The following is a 22,267-nucleotide window of genomic DNA, read 5'->3' as shown; positions in this document are numbered from 1 at the left end:
GTGCTAGTACATTCAAAAGGGCCTACTGATGTGCCCAAGTGAAGATGACTTAGCAGGAGGGAGGGAAGATGGCTCAAGGAGAGAAGAGACCAGTCCACGTGGCACAGAGACCACTTTGGATCTTTTTGCTGCTGAATATCCCTAAAACCACTGGTAATCTGTACAAAACTGATTCCCATCCAACCCAGAAGTGATTGCTATCAGGTACAAAAATATACCTCCCTTTTTCCCTAGTGGCTGGCCACTAAAGACATGTGTGATCATTTCTTTTCTCACAAATAGGTGGTTCGCTGGTTGTCCTGGAGTGTTGATTCACAGCGAGTATAGATTCCACTCTTGTAGATATATTATTATTCTAGAGTCTTCCCCCACAACATTTGAGCTGCTAGGTCCATTTGAAACCAGTTCTCTTTGTAACCAAAGTCTCCTCCAGTAAATATATAGTTCTACTTCACGGTTTGTTTGTTTTATAGTAAATTGAAAGAAAGCATAATCTCTCACATTTAAAGCTAAACACAGAATTTCTTCACTAATATAATCATAGGTAAAACCAGGAGTGGATTTTTCTGCTTTCTTCTAGGTGATTGAATTTTAGTACTCTATGTGTGAGAAAACAGGTCTTGATATTCTTGAAAAAAGTGATCGAACACACATGCACACAGAGCTTCCTTTAATTCTGATTTATTTCCTAAGCATGAGTGGGGGGATGAATACCCCAGTAAACAAAGGGAAACCCAACCCACAGGATATATCCTCTGCAAGGATGTGTGAGGTAATGATGTATGTTGATGTATAATGTCAGAGGGAGGCCTAACAACTGAAAACAGTTTCCCACAAGTTCCCTCAGTAGTTTTGTTTCAGTCTTGGAAATCAAGTTTTGGGTTCATTTCAATGAGACATGCATCCACCCTGAGCCCTTCGTGGGGAGGGCAGAATAGAAATCCAAAGAAAATTTAAATAAATAAATAAATAATCCATATGCAGTTCCTTTTAACTCTAGCCTTGGGGTTGTTATATTTAGTCTTTGGTTCAAATCTCAGTTCAGACAAACTTTAAGGAAGCTACCATTTCTCAGCTCCATACTCCCAGCAATTTTTGATACTGGGATAAGAAATGATAGCTTGTTTCACAGTGTTGTTGGTTCTGTTTTGAGCACATAGGGAAAGTTCTGTATAAATGCTCATTAGCAACTTTTAGTATACCAATTGCTGATCCAGAATGGGTTTAGTAGGAGTGTGCATGTCTGCCCAGCCCTTAAAAGAGCTCCAATGGTTAACAGTTTGTTTCTGGGCACTATTCATATTGCAGGTTTTAACCTACAAAGCCCTAAACAGCCTAGGAGTGGGGAATCTGTTAAGAGTGAATGATATGGCCTTTAGGGGGTGGGGGATCCTCTATGGAGCCTGTTGATTTGGATTACTATAGACCAGTTGCTAATATCCCATTTGGGGGCAAGGTTCTCAAGGGGCTACCCAACTCAAAGAGGTCTTGGGTAAAACTGATTATTGAGGCCCATTTTAACTGTTTCCAGACCAGCTTTAGAATGGAAACTGCCTTGGTTGCCCTGACAGAGGACTTTTGCAAAGAATGGGACAATGAAAGCACATCCCTGTTAATTCTTCTCAGTGGCCTTAGTACCCTCAACCATGGGTAGTTTTCTGAACTGGCTGGCTGGATTGGGTATTGGGGCACATTGCTCCAATGGTTCTGATAAAATTTGGCCAACCATTTTCAAAAGGTAGTCTTGTTTGGCAACTTGGCCATTGTATCATGAAGTTCCCTCTCTTTCTCACTCTCTCGTGTTGTTTTACAGCTACATTAAACTACTAGGAGAGCTCACTCAGAGTTGGATCCTTCAATATGGAGATACTCGTTAATTCTGTTTTTTCTACCTGTGTCAGGTGAGGCAGAGGACATCTGGAACTTATGGCTGGAGGCAGTAATGGCAGTAAATGGAGGCAGTAAATGGAAGTTCAATCAAGAAAAGATAGAAGTACTGTTAGGTGGTGGTCCTGGTCATGGAATTGGATTATAGTTTATTCTGTATGGGGTTGTACTTTTCCTGGAGCAGCAGATTCTCTGCTTGGGGGTGATGTTCAATCTGAATTTCTGTTTGGATGCACAAATTTCAGGTGTTGTACAAAGCCTCTTTAACCAGATTTGCTGCTTTGCTAGCTGTTACCCAACAAGAAAAAAACGTGATAAGCTGTGGCTTTTTTTGAGAAGAAAGATCTGATGTTACTGTAGTATACTATGTGTATGGCTGTCTGTGAAGATGGTTCAGAAACTTCAGTTACAAGACCATGTGTGGTATAGTGGTTAGAGTGTTGAACTAAGATATTGGGGACTCAGGTTCAAATCCCTACTCTACTGTGGAAGTTTGCTGGGTGACCTTTGGGCCAGTCGCATATTCTGAGCCACAGAATACTTTGTTAGAGTTTTGTGAAGCAGAGGACAATGATGTAAACAGCTTTTGCTCCTCGTTAGGGAGAAAGGCAAGGTATAAATAAAATAAGTAATCCAGAATGCAGTAGCAAGATTGCTGTCAAACTGATTACAGGCAACATATAACACTAGTTCTGATGTATGTTAATTTCCAGGCTCAATTCAAAGTGTTGGTTTGAACTTTTAAGGCTGTTTACCAGCTGGGAGAAGGGTATCTGAAGGATATTTTGGACAGTTTGTTCTTCCTCAGAGACGCTGCTTCACGTTCCCTACCTTCAGAGGTGAGGAGGATTGCCACAAAGAATAGGGCCTTCTCAGTGATGATGACCCACTTTTGGAATATGCTTAGGATACAAGAGGTGCTCAGCTGGATCATATCTGTCAGGCGTGTGGGCGCCCCCTTGCGGCGGGGGGTGGCGGCGGGTCGGCGCGGGACGCCCCCGGCGGGTCCGTGCTGGGTCCCTGTCAGTGGGTGGGGAGAAGTTTCCCCGGGTGAGGGCCGGCTTGGCCCCTGGGCGAGTCCCCCTCAAGGCCTCAGATGGGCGGCCACCGTCTGGTCTGGCGTTGCCAGCCAGCAATTAGCTCCACCCGACCAGTCAACCTTCCAACAGCAGGATGAACTGGCCCAGTCACGTGCGACTCTCTCCTCCTCGGCCTCGGGGCTCACCTCCCTAAATACCTCTGCCCCTTATGGCCAACCCCACCCTTCCCTTCCAGTGCCCGCCCCCAGTGCCATTCCCACCACCTGGGCCAGGCGTGGCCACATCCTGCTGCCCCATCCGCCCTGGCCCCATTGGTTGCCTTGTCCCTGCTCCCTCCCTTCCTTCCCTCTGTTCCGCCCCCTGTCTCCTCCTCCCCCTCTAGCTGGCCTTGCCGGATGGCTGCCCGGGCTGTCCCTCTGCTGGCTGCTCCCGCCCCCTCCCTTGGCCTGCTGGGGGATGCGGTTCCCCCTCGAGCTCTGCGCCGGCGCGGGCGTCCCGCCGCGGCCCGGCTTCCTGGGCGGCCGCTCTCTGCCTCGCCCATGGCCGCGGCGTCCCGCCGGCGCGGGCCCTGGTTGCCGGGGTTGCGGCTGCGGCCGAGAGGACGGCCTTCCCCCTCCGCGGCCGCTTGCTGCTCGGCGCCGGGCTCCTGGCCTCGGCGGGTCGGCGGCCGCGGCCGTCAGCTCCGCCGGGGGGTCGAAGGGGCCTCCTCGTCTGGGCGGCGCTCCCGTGGCCGCGCCGGTGTTCCTCCCGGCGTGTCTCCCGGTCGTCTCCAGGGGCCGCAGGTAGGTCTCTTCGCTGGCGGGGGCGAGGGAGGGGGTGGGGGTCGCGGAGTCCGAGGGCGTGGCACCGCCGCCCCTCGGACATATCAGTAGTCCATCTAGTCAAGCATCCTGTGCTTTACATTATTGTGTAAAGATATACTTCCCTTTGTTTGTCCTGAATCTATTTCCCACCAGGGCCGTTTTCACACTGCTTACCTTGACTCGCAACAACGTGGAACATCGCACTAAAAATGCGGAACATCGCGTTTTCCTGCGCGAGATTTGCGTGTGAAAAGGGCCCACTGAGTTCTATTATTATGGTAGAGGGAGAAAAAGTTCTCTCTGTCTACTTTCTCCACACATAATTATGTAAACCTCTCATGTGTCTGCCTTTTTACATGTTTTTCTATACTGGAAAGCTCCAGACTCTAGTGTTTCCTTGTAGGGAATGTCCTGTTGATAATTTTGGTTACTCTTTTCTCAACATTTTTATGATAACCTTTTTGAGACAGGTGGACTAAAACTATATGCAGTATTCCAAATGCAATTGCACCATGGCTCTCTGTCTCTACAGAGGCATTACAATATCGGCCACTTTATTTCAATTCCTTTCCTATTAATCCGCAGCATGGAGTTTACCCTTTTCACTGCTGCCACACGCTGAGTTGACATTATCATTGAGTTAACCACTTCCGGTCAAGAACTCCTTCCCTCTCAGGAGGTGTTTTATTAGTTGGTCTATTTTGGTTTTTACTGTTGCTGCTGCTCTTAATTTTATTGGAGATGGTTTTATTTGATTTCTTTGTTAATTATTTCATTAATTTGTGTTTGCCTTAGTATGTTGTGAACCTCCTCAGACACGATTGGAAAGAGGAAGTATATAAATATTTTAAATACTTTAAAATAAATAGTAAATCCAAAATGTAGAGACTTTTATGTAGTGGTACTTCTCTTGTGGAATTTCTTCCTCATAGCTAGTTGTCTGGCACCTACATTAAAAGCATTCTTCTATCTTTTTCGTATAGTTATTCAGTGAATTGGTTCCATCATTTCTTTATTTTGTCCTGATTAGATAATGTATTTGTGTTGATCTTTCAGCAGCCAAAGCCATGGTGTGAATTTCCCTTTGATTTCTTGGATCTTGTGAAATAGATATATAATTCTTTCTTTTCTATTTTTTGCACTGATTATAATAATAGTTATCTCTGTCTCTGCATACAAGTAGCTGAAAAGTTGCATTTAGAATTCTGATTCAGTTTCTGTCACCTTTTAGTTTTGCTTCTCATCTATCTTTAGTAATTTTAAGAGTTTCATCAGTCATCCATTGAAGCTTTCCATTTGTTTGCACATTCTTCCTTGATAATGTCTCTGGTTTCAACCCATAGTTCTTCCAATTCACATTCAGCTGAACTTAGTAATGCAAACCTATTCTTTACATGGTCTTTAGAATCTTCAGGAATATTATTTGGATTATATTTTAGCAGTATGATTGCTTTAGCATGTTTCTTCAGCTTTATTCTAGTTTTTTATATTAACAGTTCATTGTCTGTACCACAATCAGCTCCAGGTCTTTTTTAGCAGAGAGAATAGAGCTTCTCCATATTCTAGTTACAATTATGTGATCTATTTGATTTCCGTATTGGCCATCCAGTGACTTCCACTGATACAATCATTTTCAGTTGCCTGAAGCATGCGTTTGCTTTATTTCATAATCCTAGTCCAAATTTTATGACACTGTTTGATTCAGCTTTGTTTCCTATCTTTGCATTCCAGTCATCTGTGATTAACAGCACATCTTCTTTAGGTGTATGATTGATTTCTTCTTAGACATTTATATAAAAGTGTCCAGCTTTTTCCTCTTCAGTATTTGTAGTTGGGGTGTAAACTTGAATCAAGTCTGATATTATTCAGTCAGACTTTGCATTATAGCCACTGATTTCTTGTGTTATGTCTTGGCTTACCATTAGAGCAATGCCATTTCTTCTGATTGTATCATTTCCAGAGTAAAGCACATTGTAATTTTCAGACTGAAAATGTCCTAATCCGGTTCACTTTAGTTCACTCATGCCCAGGATCACAATGTTTAAATGTTCTGTTTCTCATTTTACAATTTTATGTTTACCTTCATTTATACTTCCGTATTCTGTATTCCTATTATATGTGTCATATAGCTTTGGATTTTTCTTTTGCATCAGTTCACATGAGGAACTGGACATTCTCTCAGCTTTAATCCAGTCCCATCATTAAGGACAGTGCTATTCGTACTTGTCCTCTGCTCTTCCCCAGTAGCCAATTGAGTGCCATCCAATGTGGGAGTCCTGTCCTTCAACATTTTATCTTCTTTTATTTTGGATTGTCTCTTCATAGAGTTTTCGAGATAAGAGATTGTCAGAAGTAGTTTACCATTGCCTTCTTCTGCGCAGTACTAACCAGGATTAGCTGAAGTGCCACTGCTGTTGCCTATAAAAGATCCTCTACCAGTGTCACTTTCCACTACTGCTGCAGTAGCTAGCCTTCAAAAATTCCTCCACTCCCATCACCATTGAACAGTTAGTTTTTTTCTGCTGATGTGACCATTGATTCCTGAAGGGGAGTGGATACATCTTTGTCTGCTGTCTCAGCTCTGACCATTCCACCTTGAGTGACTGTGCCTGGAGTAGAGATGGGCGCAAAATGGGGGGAAAAACAAACCCTGAGTTTCGTGGTGCGTCACGTTCCACAAAACACGAACCACAAACATTCACGAAAAAGGCCCCTTTCGTGAAATGATTTGTTAGGTTCAAGATTCATCAGATCCCAGGGCCCTACAATGACCCTCTTCATGCCCAGAGATGCCAAACTCAGGTTGGCAGGGAGAGCTGCCTATCAAGGTTATGTGGGCTAAGATTGGAGTTTCCATGGCAACAAAAGGTCTGCAGACATTGGTGCCAGCCTGTCTTGCATCATGAAGCATTCATGAATTGAACGAATTGGCCCCAAAAGTTGTGGATTTTGTGAAAACCATGGCCCCACAAAACGCATTTTTGTGATACAAGAACCGCTTCGATTCATAACAAAATTTGATTCGTGTTTCAATTTGTGCCCATGTCTAGCTAGGAGTTTAGAGTCTTAACTGAGTCTGTGCTCCTGATAGTATTGCTCTCAGCTTCACTGACTCACTCAAACCCTCTCACTGGTTTAAGGTGTGTATCCAAGATAGAGCTGCTTTCCAATACATTGGAAAACCTATATTCTTCTATTAGTCCCCCAAGGCTTTTTTCTATCCGAGATTTCAGCGTTTCCTGCAAACTTGGAATTCTTCTTAGATTTGTAGAAAGATGTGTCTTGTCTGTTTATGGCTGTAGTCTCTAGATTTAAGTATCCAAAGATTGGGCCACATTGAGAATTAGATATATTGATGATGATGATGATGATTAATAATGAAAGGATTGTGTCTAAGGGGCAGAACAGGATAGATTGTGAACTGGATAGGATAAATTGTAAAAATGCACAATCGAGATCCTTTGTTTCTTCCAATTGTGTTGCCAGCCTGGTTAGGAAAAGCATTTGGTGGCCTTTTTACAGATAGTTTATTTTTGTGCTGGCTTGAAACCAAACAAGCCAGCTCCTTTCCCCAAAAGAGATTTGCCATATGCTGATAAAGAGGTGGTTGGAAGGAAGGATTGTGGGACACTTGGGTTCTGCTACACACAGCAGGTGCTCACAAACATACACATACAGCATTTAATATAACACGAGTTGTTAAACACTGGGCTGGAGTTTCAGCAAACTCAGCCTATTTTTCAGGAACAATGTATAAACATTTCCAGCAACTGCACTTAATAGAAGTTTGTTTGCCAATTGATCTTGCTTGCTTCCCTGGGGCTATGAGAAAATAGTTTTGTTTAAATGGGGAAGGCAAATAAATAGCTTGCCCAGTCTTTACACTCCATGTGGTGAGTGCTAACACACCTGATGTGTGGGGCTTTTTGTAGGCCAAGGAGATATCCTTTTTTGCATATAGGATCCTTTATTAAACCATTGACAGGGAAGCCTCTGCTCCATTCTAAACCACCACATTTTATAAACTTGCTTCTCTCGCTCCCCCCGCCCCAGCTAAATCTTAATCCTATGCTCTTCAGTGAACTGTTTAATGTAGAAGTATGCACACAGTTCTCCACTGCTGGGCATCCCATATCCCATGTTCATCACCGCAAAATACTCACTATATGCAGGGATAGGTCACAGAAACCTCCCTCCGAGAGATACTAACTTTTCATTGTTCTGGATAGCCAAGTCCTTCAGTACCTGTATGCACAAAAGAAATGTCAGTATTGTTAGACTAAGCATAGTTAATGAACCTTTGATACAGCCAAAACATGATTCTGATTTTTGGTGTGGCTGCAATTTTTGTAAACTGTGTGGAATATTGATTTTACTATAAAAGCAGTGTATAACTCTTCTAAACTTTTGTTTTGAAAAATGAGATACCATCTTTTCATCTTGGGCCCCAGTCCTGCACTCTGAAAACTGTGTGAAGAAATTCTGCAGGATAAACTGGGTGACTTAATGAAGAACTGGAGTAATGGAAACAGGCCAAAATTCCACAGACAAAAGTTTTAAGGTCATGCATTCAGGGACTAATAAAACATTTTTTTTCTATCAGCTGGAAGAAACAGAAAATAAAAAACCACTGAGGTCACCAGATAATGTGGGGACCCTTAACAAGACACAGTTTCATAGAGAAATTTGTTCTCACAGATATGTTAAACCTAAGAAACATTGGTGGAATTGATATTGCCATATATTAAGACTAGAAAGAAGACTTAATAAGCTAAATTCCTAATCTGACAGAGAAACAAGCCAGCCCTGATGCTAGAGAGTCTATTATCCAAGCTAAATTGGTAATACCCTGTTAGTAATAGTTCAATTCATGTATGTCCTGACTTCTTGCAGGTGACAGCAAAATAATTAGGTGTGCAATAACCTGTGGAAAGGGTTTTCATGACTGAGCTCCAAGTCATAAAATTAGTGTTGAATTTTTTACTTCTCACACTGAGATGCTTATAGTTATTCCCGAGTCGCCAGACAAACCACAGTTAAGAAAATTTTCTTTCTTGAGTATACTGTGTTTCAAGGTTGAAAATCCTGAAGTAAAGAGATATCAGCCAGGTACAAACACTTTCAGTTGCTCAGATTTAGAAAACAGGACAGAGAGGCAGTGTTATAGGGCCTCCCAAAACCCTATTTGCTTCTTGGTTCATCTAACTCCTAGCAGCCAGAACAGGCCAGTTTAGCTCAAACTTGTTGGAGTTTGGGAATTAAACAGCGTTGGGTACAGTCAGTACTTGGATAGGAGACCACCAAGGAAGACATGAGTTGCTGTGCAGAGAAAGTTAATGGCAAGCCACTCCTTCTTGTCTCTTGCCTGGAACACCCTGCAGTGGGGTTGCCACGAGTTGATTGCCACTCAACAGCACCTTCTTCTTGTTCTTTGTTTAGCCCCTGCTGAATTGATAGCCATAATCTGGTGCTGTAACACAGCAAAAAGCAAGCCAGTAGCATCCCTCTTGAGCAAGCAACCATAGGAGTGCAGGGACCACCTTTAACCTACTGGCAGTCTCTCATTTAAGTCCCTTGCATGTGAAATTACTACACTGTGGGGAAGAAATAGTTTAGGATATGAGTAAAAACGAAGGGGGGGGGACCGCTAGCCTTTATCACAACAAGTATTCATAAGATTACTGTCTACTTGGATATAATATCAATTTTGCTCTGCATAAGAATTCATATGCAAATAGTTACTTGTATTAGATCATGAAAGTCAGTTTCCTAATGGTATTACAGTAACCCCTTCCAATTAGCCTGTGCATTCTTTCATGCTTTATGTTTTTTTCTGAATGGGTTTGCAAACAATGCAGAAGTATTAGCAATAGAACCTTGGGAGCAGAATAAAGAAGTGACATTGAAATGCCTACCTTTGCATGATCATAGTCAAAGGGAACAAAATTCCGTTTTTGACTGTGAAGAAGGGGAATGAAAACCCTATTTCCTGGTGTCACCCATTGGCATGATAGAAAAAACTAGTAGACATGCTGAATCAGAAGCCATTCACTTAGAGAAGTGTAACTCCTGCATAGAACCAAAGGACAAGTCTAAAGGTCTAAATTATTTGTATCTTTAGTAACTCAAGTCCACTTCTAGAAAACCCGAGACTCCTAATGTGAGTATCTTGGCAAATTCACACATCTGAGAGCTAACAAATCAAAATTCAAACACACACAAAAAGAACAATGACATGGAAAACTGTTGTCTTGTTCAAACACTTAAAAAGCTTTGCCCTAAAGTCAAGGCATATAGTTGTAATGGAGTTGTGATGCAGCCACATTTGGAGAGGCTTCCTAGTTGAAAGTGTTGTTCTTGGCAGGTTACAGTGTTTTTATTTATTTATTTCATTTATACCCACCATGCCTTTCTTCCCTAATGGGGAATCAAAGTGGCTTACATTGTTCTCCTCCACTCCATTTTACTCCCACAACAACCCTGTGAGGTAGGTTAGGCTGCGAGTATGTGACTGGATGAAGATCATCAAGCAAACTTCCATAGCAGATTGGGGATTTGAATCTGGTTGCCCTAGATCATAGTCTAACACTTTAACCCCTATACCACAGTGGCTCTAGCATATGTGACTTTGAGTCTTTTTAGTATCTGATGCCCTGGAAATTGACAGCTATCTTCCCAATAAGGAATCTCAAGTAAGGAGATTAAAAAGTTCACCACTGAGCAGCAGTTTCTTTCACAAGAATGCTGTACAAACAGTGATACAGCTATAGCTGTATATATGGAGAAACAGGAGTGGAGACCCACAATCCGGGAAAAGGAATAATTCACTCTAGTTAACAAGATTAATTTCAATTAGATTTAGAAGTATAAAGTGTACAAGTGCTCAGTAAGCTTGGTCATAATATATAATATCTTACACAATGAATGAAGACAATATACCGATACAAAAATAAAATCTGGATGTGAGTCTCTGAACCGTCCTTTTCTTACCTGTGGAATTATACATACCTTTCTTGGAGCACCTTGTATTCATGTACCTGCAAGAGAGCAGAATATCTATTCTTAGGTGTTGTTGGACTTTTTTACTTTGACTGTCTGGCTGTTGCATATGAGAATGGACTATATAGTATATAGATGTATTTTTGTATACGGATATTGTTTTCATTAATTGCGTAAGATATTATTTATTATGACCAACCTTACTGAGCACTTGTACACTTTATACTTCTAAATCTAATAGAAATTAATCTTGTTAACTAGAGTGAATTATTCTTTTCCCCGGATTGTGGGTCTCCACTCCTGTTTTCAGTTTTGTAGTCCTGGGAGGCTTGCTTTGTGTGGTAGCTGTATATATAGTAGAGAGGTTAGACAAGTGCCACAAAATTTTCAAGAACATCTTCCTCATGTAAAAGCCAGCTCACAATTCTTTGACTACTAAATGTTACAAGCATAACCCTGGTCTTCCAATTTACTGCAGTGTTCCTAAATTTCAAAAATATATTTGAATGCACATGTAAATAAGATGCATCTCTCTATTCAGTTTATGTGTCTGTGCAGTCATTTCTGCATATTATTTGTGTGTTTGTGCAGTCTTTCCTGCAGTTTGTCTTTTGCCCACCGCCACTAGGTGGCTGTAATTTTGAAGGTCATCATTTCCCAAAGGCTTACAGAAGGTATGGAAGGGCAGGCAACACAAATTTCCCCCTCCTTGTAGAGACTAGTAGCCTTGATTGTAGCCCATGTTTGTTTGGGGATGATGGATATAGAACAGGCGAAAGGAGACTGGGACCTGAGTTCTGAGTGGATGCCCAAGACATGACACTGTTGCTGAACTTGATTCGGGTCCAGTAGCACCTTAAAGACCAGCTGCTGCTGAACCTGTAAATGCTGTTGACCTATATGAGAGCAGTGGCCATAGTGTTATCAAACTGCATATTGAAAGTTGTCTATAAAGTCCAGTGTGGTCAAATTTGATTTCACAATCAATAATGCCATTATTTTGCACATCTACAGTGAAATCACATTAGAATATTATGTACAGTTTCTCAGGGAGGGCTTTCTTCCCGGGCTGGTGAGACAGCTGATCAGTGTGGCATGATAGAAAGAGAGTGGGGGTAGCAGCTGGAATCAGAAGTGCCACACTTGGCTGGCTGAACAGCTGGCTAGCCGGGCATCAGGCTTGACTTTGCCAGGTGGTAGGGACTCTACCTCAGGCATAAGCTACATTATTACAGTAACAAAGATATTGCAAGATGGACATTTTACATGACTGAAAGGGAGAGGGAGGAGCTTGCAGAAGCTGCTGTAGGTTATGTAAACTCCATCAGCCTTGAGTCCAGGGTTTCTTTTTTCAGACAAGGAGATGGAGAGATGGCATCTAGGGGAATGAGGAAGAAGCAGGATGGTGAAACAATTTCTTGTTTTTCATGCTGAAACCCTTAGGTAGGCAACCAGTGGAGGCAGGGTGGACCTGCAGGCAATCTATCACTCTCCCCTGTAATACCTTGGGTTATCCCATCTGAAAAGGGATGATATACATCTGGAAAAGTTGCAGAAAAGGGCCACTAACATGTTCAAGTGGTTGAAGCACCTACCCTATGAAAAAGACCTGTATTTTTTAGTTTACGAACAACTGACTGGAAGGGGAACATGATAGACATTTATAACATATTGGCAGTAGATTCAGGACAGACAAAAGAAAGTATTTGTTTGCACAACACAGAATTCACGAAATTCACTGCCACAAGATAGGAGTGCTGGCCAGTGGTTTAGATGGCTTTGAACAGAGAGTGGTCAAATTCATGGGAGATTAGTCTGTCAGTATGATGGCTAAATGGAAATTCCTTGTTCAGAAACATTTACTACTAAATACATTTGTGGCTTGCTTGCAGGGATCCCTGGGTATCTTGTTGGTCGCTGTTGGAAACAAGATGTTGGTCTCTAGAAGGATGTTTGGTTTGATCCAGCAGGACTCGTCTTATGTGCTTATGTTAAGCAGGCATGGGACTGCTTCTTTCTAAACTTTATTATTTCTATAACATTCTATGTACATCAGACTGAATGCAAGTAATAATGCAAAGAATATTACAAGAAAATGAACAGCTTGCTAATTAACCTTTGTAGGTGAACTGCAAATAGAAATACATTGAAATTGTCAGTGTATTGTTGTCACACTTAATGTCACAGAACAGTTAAACTGGTACTTCTCAAGGATAATATTAGCTGAATTATGCATTCTATTTCAGAATTACGTTTCACTGAATTACGGAACAGCCCAGTCCAATCCCCTCGCCCCAAAAACATATGACATAAAAGCAAGTTCCACTGATTGACAACATCCACTGGAATCATTTGTGTAGAGCAGCTGCAGTCCAGTGAGACAGCTTTCAATGTGCAGGCAAAGAGCTTCCATTGTTGGCTATTCAGGGCACAGGGAAATGTATCTGCAAGCTTCTTCTGGTAACAATGGTTGGCTTTTAAAATCATGGCATTTTAACAGAAAAAAGCTTTCCCATTTTTCCAGTAAAAATTTGATACCTGTGCTTATGGAATTTTGTGCCAAAGCTACTGTAGAGTTTAATTGATTTGGGATTTTGCCCTTTAGATGTGACACAGACACACAAAACATGAGAGAGATCAAGATGAATATGCTAAATTTTTAAAGTGTGTTCAATAAGCCATGCACTTTTCCTTCCTTCCTTCCTTCCTTCCTTCCTTCCTTCCTTCCTTCCTTCCTTCCTTCCTTCCTTCCTTCCTTCCTGAAAAGAGTTTGAGTGGTTTTTACAGATAAATCCTCCAGAGGATAAAAGAAGAATTGTCACATCCCTTTTTATACCAGTAAGAAGCAGCAGTGTAGACAGGGAAGAAGGCTGTTTCCTAGTCAGCTCAGCTGTCTAGGAAATACCAAATAGGCTACTGTTTTAAAAATGACATCTTGAATTTTCAGCCACCTTCTGAAATAATCTTTCAATCTGATACATGAAATCTGAGTACAGCCACATAGGTTGAACAAAGCAGTGAAATTCAGAGTATTAGCATTTGTATATTCCCTCCAATGCTTCTTGATAATTCCTTCTCAATCTAGCTATGGTTTTGGACAAGCAAGATGATTAAACTTTGCAGCAGTGCTTGGAAAGCAGAGGGTAAAGCTCTCAGGGACTGTCCCCTAGTGGCTTCAGTCATTTCTGTCTGAGAGGACACGAGTTACTATCAGGGAGGCTGAGTCATGTGTGTGTTGAATTGAGGAATCCCCCAGGGATCAATACTCTCACCAAAGCTTTTCAGCTTTTATGTCCAGCCATGAAATAAGGTAATTGAAAGCTTTGGAGGAGGGTTCTAATCAATTTGCTGATGACACCTTGCTGGCATTGCTAGTTAATTGAGGGCATCCAATGAAGCCGATGAACAGTAGATTTAGGACAGACAAAAGGAAATACTTCTTTACACAATGAATGATTGAGGTGTGGAATTCACTGCCAGAAGATATAGTCATGGCCACAGACATAGACAGCTTTAAAAGGGGACTGATAAAGGATAGGTCTATTAGTGGCTACTAGCCATGATGACTAAAGGGAACCTCCGCATTCAGAGGCAGGAGGCATCTGAATACCAGTAGCAGGAGGCAGCTTCAGGGGATGGCCTTGGCCTCTATACCCTGTTGTTTATCATCCATAGCAACTAGCTTCTGTGTGGCAGGACGCTGGACTAGATGGACCACTGGTCTGATCCAGCAGGGCTCTTCTTATGTTACGAGCCCCTAGAAGCAGCTGAATTAGTTCTAAAATGCCTTGAAGCTGTGGTCAAGTGGATGACGGGAAACCTGGTGAAACTAAATGTAGATTATTTGTTTGTTTACTTTATTTATAGCCTACTCTTTTCACTGAGACTCAAGGAGGATTACAGAATTTTCAAAACAATGCAGTAAAAGAGCACAAAATATATTCAAAAATATTGCCTAAGAATTTTTCACAGACAGTAGAACTACAACCCTATTTCCTTTATAAAAATGCGCTCCTGAACACATTCAGTGGCATGATAAAAGTATGGGAACCTTGAGAATAAAACACAAGCCATTCCACTAGAATGCTTTTGATCTTACCTATAGCTTTTGATCTTGCCTATTTTCTGGATGGCAGCTTCAAAAGGCCTTATTCAAATGAGTAAAGCCAGGGCTCATTTCGAGGGGGAATGCACAGGAATGCAGTTCTGGCAGTTCCCCAAAGAGGTCACATGTCAGGTGGCCCCGCCCACCTGACTCTCGGCAATTTTGGGCCCGTATCAGCCTAGATTGGGGCTGAAACAGCCTGGATTTGGCCTCTGACGGGTTGTGGATCACTCTCCCGCTCATCAGCAGCCCAATCCTGACCATTTTGGGCCCCTTTTCGGCCATTTTCAGCCCCTTTTTGCCATTTTGGGCCCAATTTCGGCCCTGAATAGCCAGGATGGGGTCCAAAACAGCCAGAATAGGTGATGTCAGGAGGCATGGAATATGCAAATCAGTTATACTAATGACACACTTCCGGCAATGGCAAGAGGCGTGGCGTATGCTAATGAGTTATGCTAATGAGTTATGCTAATGAGTTCCTTCAGCTCTTTTTCTACGAAATGACCCCTGAGTAAAGCTGTTGTAACGGAGCATATTTGGAAAGGCAATCTTGCAGATATATGAATGACTTTATGGGTAATAACCAGCACCTTGAACCAGGAAACTAATTGGTAACCAATGAGGGACTTGCAGAATAGAATTGCAGAATGGATACTCTGCCTAGCTCCTAATAGGGATCAAGCTGTGGTATTCTGTACCAGATGAAGTTTCTGAGTTGTCTTCAAAGGCAGACCCATGGAGAGTGCATTTACAATAGTCTAGTCTCAAGGTTGCTGTGCCATGCATCGATGGGGCCAGATCAGCCAACAAAGACAGAAGGGGTGGGAAAGCAGATGTTCTAGAGTGGATTGATTTTCCAGCCTTGAATGGTGTGATGTTATCATTAGCAAGTCAGGTAAAGAGTTTGAGAGTGCTCTTAGATCTAGTCTTATTAATGGAAAATCTGGTTGGAACTGTTGCTAAGAATACTTTCTTTTATCTATACCTGATTCAGAAAAATGTTCTCCTTGTATTGTCTGCAGACTGACCACTCTTATCCATGCTTCTGTAACATCTAGACTGAAGTACTGTAATGCAATGCAATGGTCTTTGAAGACTCCCTCTAAACATCAATTAGCGTTCAGTGTGGCTGCCCACCTGCTTGCAGAATTTAGCCTCTCTTTAGCCACTAATCTTGAAGCAGTTGCACTGGCATCCTTTTTGCTTCTGCCTTAACTTCAAGGTTTCTGCTTACATTCAAAGTCTCCATCTCCAAAGGGCTGTCTTTCTCTGTATCAACCTATGTGCCATTCCCCTGGCTTTATGCCTTGCTGACTTCATGCTTATAAACTGCCTTATCAGAAGCAGTTTGGAAAGCACCAAAAGTGATGGAGACCTTTTTTTTTCAGAGTGCTTTCTGAAGAGGAGCAGATTTTAAACTGAAAGCTTAAATTATGTTAACATTTTCTGGCAGGAGAATAAGTTGATGTTGCATTCACATATCTATCATTCTGCAGAATATACAAAACAGAGATATTCAGGAGGGCAGTTTTATAAAGGGATTATAATTGTTGCATAATGGAATGGCACAGGACATTATGGTTATATGTTTTTTAAAAAACTTTGTTACTTGTGGTCACATTTGTAAGTCAGATGTATTTTTTAAATAAATAAACACAATATTTTCTTTTTCTTTAGAAACGCTCAGTACTCAGTCAGCTGTACAACCTCATATCCTCTCCCCTTGTTACAATCCGTTCTCCTCCTGAACCTCTATAATGTGTTTTCATTCTGAAAAACTTGTTGGTCAAGCCAATAAAGTTCTTTGCCTAACACTTCTATATCACAGAGATGGGAAAAGTGCAGAAAAAGGCACCCAAGATGATTAGAAAGTTGGAACACCTTTCCTATGAGGAAATCCTAAAGAGTCTAGGACTTTTCAGTTTAGAAAAGATAATGGGGGGAAATGATAGAGCTTTGTGAAATTATGCATAGGACAGAGAAAGAGGATAGAGTACATTTCTCCCTCTCCCATAATACTAGAATTTGGGGGCCTCCAATGATGTTGATGGTCAATAGATGTAGGACAAATAAGGGGAAATACATGTTTATTGAAAGCATAATTAAAGTGTGGAACTGACCACTAGCACAGATAGCTTTAAGAGAGGATTAGTTAGATTAATGGAGGGGAGGTCCAGCAACAGAAAGCCTGAATACCGATGCTAGGAGGCAACATCAGGGTAGGGGCAGTTTTAGGAATTCTGGGGGTCTGGGCAAAAGACTTGGATAGGCCAGCAGAATCATTCTCCCCCTGCCCCTGGTATGGTCCATCTCAAACTAAAGTATAATGGGCATATGAATCCAAACAACAAGAAAGCAGAGGGGTTCTGCCCAAAACCAACCCAAACAAGCGAAATCTCTGAACCCGAATAAAACACTACAAGGTGTACAAAATAGTATCTCTATATTCCATTCAATAAATGTGTACAATGCATACAATAAATATATATCATCAACAATGTGAATTCTCAGTCCATTTGTTTATTCAGATATATACCCAGTCCTATTCCTACACAGTCCAGTAACCTGTGAAAGTTATGTTTCAATCCGTCCAAAAAATTGTTTAAAGCCCGATGGCTACTGTGGCACCAGGACAGAAGGCCAATTCGTTGCTTCCTCCTGACAGTGTGTTAATCCAATGCGCAATGATGCCTCCAGCTGAAACTCGCCTCACAATCGGCCAAAAGGTTGGCTGGGAGATTGGCAACGAGCCTGTCAGTTTCTTAATATGCTCGTTTTGGCACTTCTTCTTCACAGCCAGTATTAGGTACAGCCAAAATATTCACTGCAATAAACACAAATACTGAAAAGCCACTATACATACACTTTTTTTTAATATTACAATGCAAAGCTACTTCCATACAATATATATATACTCACTTTTTCTGATCCATATCCGGAATAGCACCTGCCCATTGCAAGTGCTACTGCTGTTTAGCATGGGTACTCACTGTTGGAGCCATATAGATTAAATACTGCAGACGTTAATTTAACGAGGTTAACAATGTTTGAGCCTTAAAGGAAAACTGCCCAATTAATTTCACTATTGAGACCATTTGGAGATAGGCTATCCATCCTGTATATCCACCCAGCTTCAGCCCTTAACAAGTCCGCTTTGTTGCTGTTGTGAGGTTTCATGACTTCCAAGACAGAATAACTTAACTCACGTTCACTAGCGTGGGAATTACAAAAATGCTCGGCCAATGGAGCTGTCATACTTCTGGTCCGGATCTTAGAAAGATGTTCCTGTATACGTTTACGAATTGGCCGAGTGGTGCTCCCTACATAGTTTAAGGCACATGTGCATCTTATAATATAGACCACATTTGCAGACGAGCATGTAGAGTAATTGCTCGAATACAGGGGTCGTTTGGTTACAGGGTGGACGAATGATGTTATAGGCACACTCAAGTCACAAATGCTGCAGTGACCGCAAGCAAAGTGTCCTTTTGGTAAACCTTGCTGTGTTTCCTTCCTTCTGTAATTGGAATGGACCAGAAGGTCTCTGAAATTACTTGTACGTCTATAACCTATTCTTAAAGGTATATCACAGCCAGGTACCTCTCTCAAAAGATGCCAATTTTTTTTAATAATATTCACTATCCTTCCTGAATGTTGCGAATAGTCGAGAGCCCACGTAATTCCCAATCCATTAGTGTCCCTTTCAGTGGTCAATTTCAAAAGTGACTCCCGGGAAACCCCATTGGCTCTACTTCTGGCATTCCTTTTTTTTTTAAGTAATATTTTTATTAACATATTAAAATTCTTCTGGCATTCCTGACAACGCGGCTAGGATAACCCCGAGCGAGGAATGCCGCACTCAACCTATCTGCTTCCCTCTTAGAGTCCCCCTGTTGGGATGAATTGCGCTTAATGCGCAGTAATTGGCCATAGGGAATGGCATGCTTTAACTGCTTTCTGTGATATGAACTATAGTTCAAATATGCCGACCGATCCGTGGGTTTACGGTAAGGCATAACATTCAACTGATTTGCTGCTGTCTTATACACGATAACATCTAAAAATGGAACACTACTCTCATTGCCCTGCGCAGTGAACTTGATGTTGGGATCTAATCTGTTTAACCAATTAATAAACCCTTCAACTGCAGCAGCCTCTTTAATCACAAGAAAAAGGTCATCAATAAATCTTTTTAATGTTATTATTTGATCAAAGAAGGGATTGTTTTCACGATTCAATAAAAATCTATCTTCAAAATCCCCCATGAATAAATTGGCAATGGACGGAGCCGCAGGACACCCCATAGCCACCCCCTTAACTTGATAATAAAACTGCTCCTGAAACCGAAAATAATTTCTTTCAAGTACAATATCAAGAAGATTAAGCAGAAACGGGGTGGGTGGGGTGTCCGCCGTTCTAGATCTTAAAGTATTTTCGACTACTCTCCTTGCCTCATGGTGTGGAATTGATGTATATAGAGACTGCACACCGAGCGTCAAGAGGTAGGCGTCGGAAGGGACGTGAAGATTCTCAATGAATCTAATGAAAGTGGTTGTATCCTTGATGTAAGTGGTCAATTTGGTGACAAATGGTTGCAGAATATGGTCCAGGCATATGGCCAACGGTTCCAAGATCGAATTCGTACCGGATACTATCGGCCTGCCTGGAGGGGGAAGAGTCCCTTTATGTATTTTTGGCAAGCAGTAGAAAACCAGCGTACGTGGGTCACTTTTTATTAAGATCTGATGTAATTGTTGTGAAATTTCATTCAAGCCCAATGCTTCGTCCAACACTATCTTAATAACCCAACTGATGTCCTTCAGTGGATTGTGGTCTATGGGTTTATAGGATGCCGTATCTGCCAGCTGTCTATTTATCTCCTGTACGTAATCCGAGGCATTTAAAACCACAATACCACCACCTTTATCTGCCGGTTTTATTACAATGGACTCATCATTACATAAGTCCCTTAATGCTATCCGTTCTTGAGTTGTCATATTTTGCCATATTCTGTATTCCGTCTGTTCCAATCTAGTCACATCTCGAACCACTACCTTCTCAAAGGACTCAATGAGACCATCACTGATGTTGGGAGTAAAAGTAGTTCTTGTTTTAATGCCATAATTTTCTCTTAAAGGAACCGTGGCATTTCCATTTTTTTTTTAATTTTATCATGCGAAACAATTTAAAGAGATCTATTCTAGTTCAAAATGCATTATACTTTGGAGATGGAACGAACCCTAAGCCTTTATTAAGTAAGTTTGTTTCTGTATCCGTTAGTCTCCTATCCGACAGATTAAAAACTAAGTTTTGAACCTCCTGCGTTTGGCTCAACGTCCCTGGTCTAAAAAATGGGGTGGTAATCTCGGGACTGTTCTGCTATGCAAAGTACGAGTCCCCTGCCCATCTCCAGACTGATCTGTGTCCGAGGGATCAGTGGTTTCATAATCCGATCCCTCAGTTGGCAATTTGGCCCAAGTCACTCTCTTCTTGGATCTATTTTCCTTCCAATCATATATATTGCCTAGATTATAGTCTCTTTTGTCTCTATTGATTTTTCACAACTTTAATTCCTTTAACTTATTCTCACATTCCTTGGTCAGCCTATCCAATTCGCCGATTCTGCTCTCAAAAACTTCATTGGTATGTGTGCTTTTCAATTGTTCCTTTAATTGGTCTATTTTTAAATTCACCTCATCTTTCTCTTTAACTATCCTGTCTATCAGCAACAACATCAAGTCAAACGAGCATTTGTTAAGGATGGAAGCCCAGCGTTTTTTAAAGGTCTCATCCTCCTTATACATCCCTGGAGGTTTGTTCATTCATTTGGCCCTATGGCCAATTACTGCGCATTAAGCGGAATTCATCCCAACAGGGTGACTTTAAGAGGGAAGCAGATAGGTTGAGTGCGGCATTCCTCGCTCGGGGTTATCCTAGCCACGTTGTCAGGAATGCCAGAAGTAGAGCCAATGGGGTACCCCGGGAGTCACTTTTGAAATTGACCACTGAAAGGGACACTAATGGATTGGGAATTACGTGGGCTCTCGACTATTCACAACATTCAGGAAGGATAGTGAATATTATTAAAAAAAAATGGCATCTTTTGAGAGAGGTACCTGGCTGTGATATACCTTTAAGAATAGGTTATAGACGTACAAGTAATTTCAGAGACCTTCTGGTCCATTCCAATTACAGAAGGAAGGAAACACAGCAAGGTTTACCAAAAGGACACTTTGCTTGCGGTCACTGCAGCATTTGTGACTTGAGTGTGCCTATAACATCATTCGTCCACCTTGTAACCAAACGACCCCTGTATTCGAGCAATTACTCTACATGCTCGTCTGCAAATGTGGTCTATATTATAAGATGCACATGTGCCTTAAACTATGTAGGGAGCACCACTCGGCCAATTCGTAAACGTATACAGGAACATCTTTCTAAGATCCGGACCAGAAGTATGACAGCTCCATTGGCCGAGCATTTTTGTAATTCCCACGCTAGTGAACGTGAGTTAAGTTATTCTGTCTTGGAAGTCATGAAACCTCACAACAGCAACAAAGCGGACTTGTTAAGGGCTGAAGCTGGGTGGATATACAGGATGGATAGCCTATCTCCGAATGGTCTCAATAGTGAAATTAATTGGGCAGTTTTCCTTTAAGGCTCAAACATAGTTAACCTCGTTAAATTAACGTCTGCAGTATTTAATCTATATGGCTCCAACAGTGAGTACCCATGCTAAACAGCAGTAGCACTTGCAATGGGCAGGTGCTATTCCGGATATGGATCAGAAAAAGTGAGTATATATATTGTATGGAAGTAGCTTTGCATTGTAATATTAAAAAAAAGTGTATGTATAGTGGCTTTTCGGTATTTGTGTTTATTGCAGTGAATATTTTGGCTGTACCTAATACTGGCTGTGAAGAAGAAGTGCCAAAACGAGCATATTAAGAAACTGACAGGCTCGTTGCCAATCTCCCGGCCAACCTTTTGGCCGATTGTGAGGCGAGTTTCAGCTGGAGGCATCATTGCGCATTGGATTAACACACTGTCAGGAGGAAGCGACGAATTGGCCTTCTGTCCTGGTGCCACAGTAGCCATCGGGCTTTAAACAATTTTTTGGACGGATTGAAACATAACTTTCACAGGTTACTGGACTGTGTAGGAATAGGACTGGGTATATATCTGAATAAACAAATGGACTGAGAATTCACATTGTTGATGATATATATTTATTGTATGCATAGTACACATTTATTGAATGGAATATAGAGATACTATTTTGTACACCTTGTAGTGTTTTATTCGGGTTCGGAGATTTCTCTCGTTTTGGTTGGTAATGGGCATATGAGCCAGTTGCTGCCCAAACCTTGGGGCAGGGTGGTCATGAGTGTGAGATGGATGTCAAGTTGGTCAGCTGCTGCCAGCCTGAGCCC

At 41.8% G+C, this 22,267-nt stretch overlaps 1 long non-coding RNA gene across 1 annotated transcript in view; it reads left to right on the top strand.

Moving 5' to 3' along the window:
* Nucleotides 1-22,267, top strand: part of LOC129324397 (uncharacterized) — an 83,135-nt gene that overhangs the window by 931 nt on the left and 59,937 nt on the right. The gene's annotated exons all lie outside the window — the stretch shown is intronic.

This window comes from Eublepharis macularius, chromosome 2, assembly GCF_028583425.1.
Source record: "Eublepharis macularius isolate TG4126 chromosome 2, MPM_Emac_v1.0, whole genome shotgun sequence".
NCBI lineage: Eukaryota > Metazoa > Chordata > Lepidosauria > Squamata > Eublepharidae > Eublepharis > Eublepharis macularius.
The sequence above is the reverse complement of the archived record's forward strand: the minus strand, read 5'-3'. Positions and strand labels throughout refer to the sequence as shown.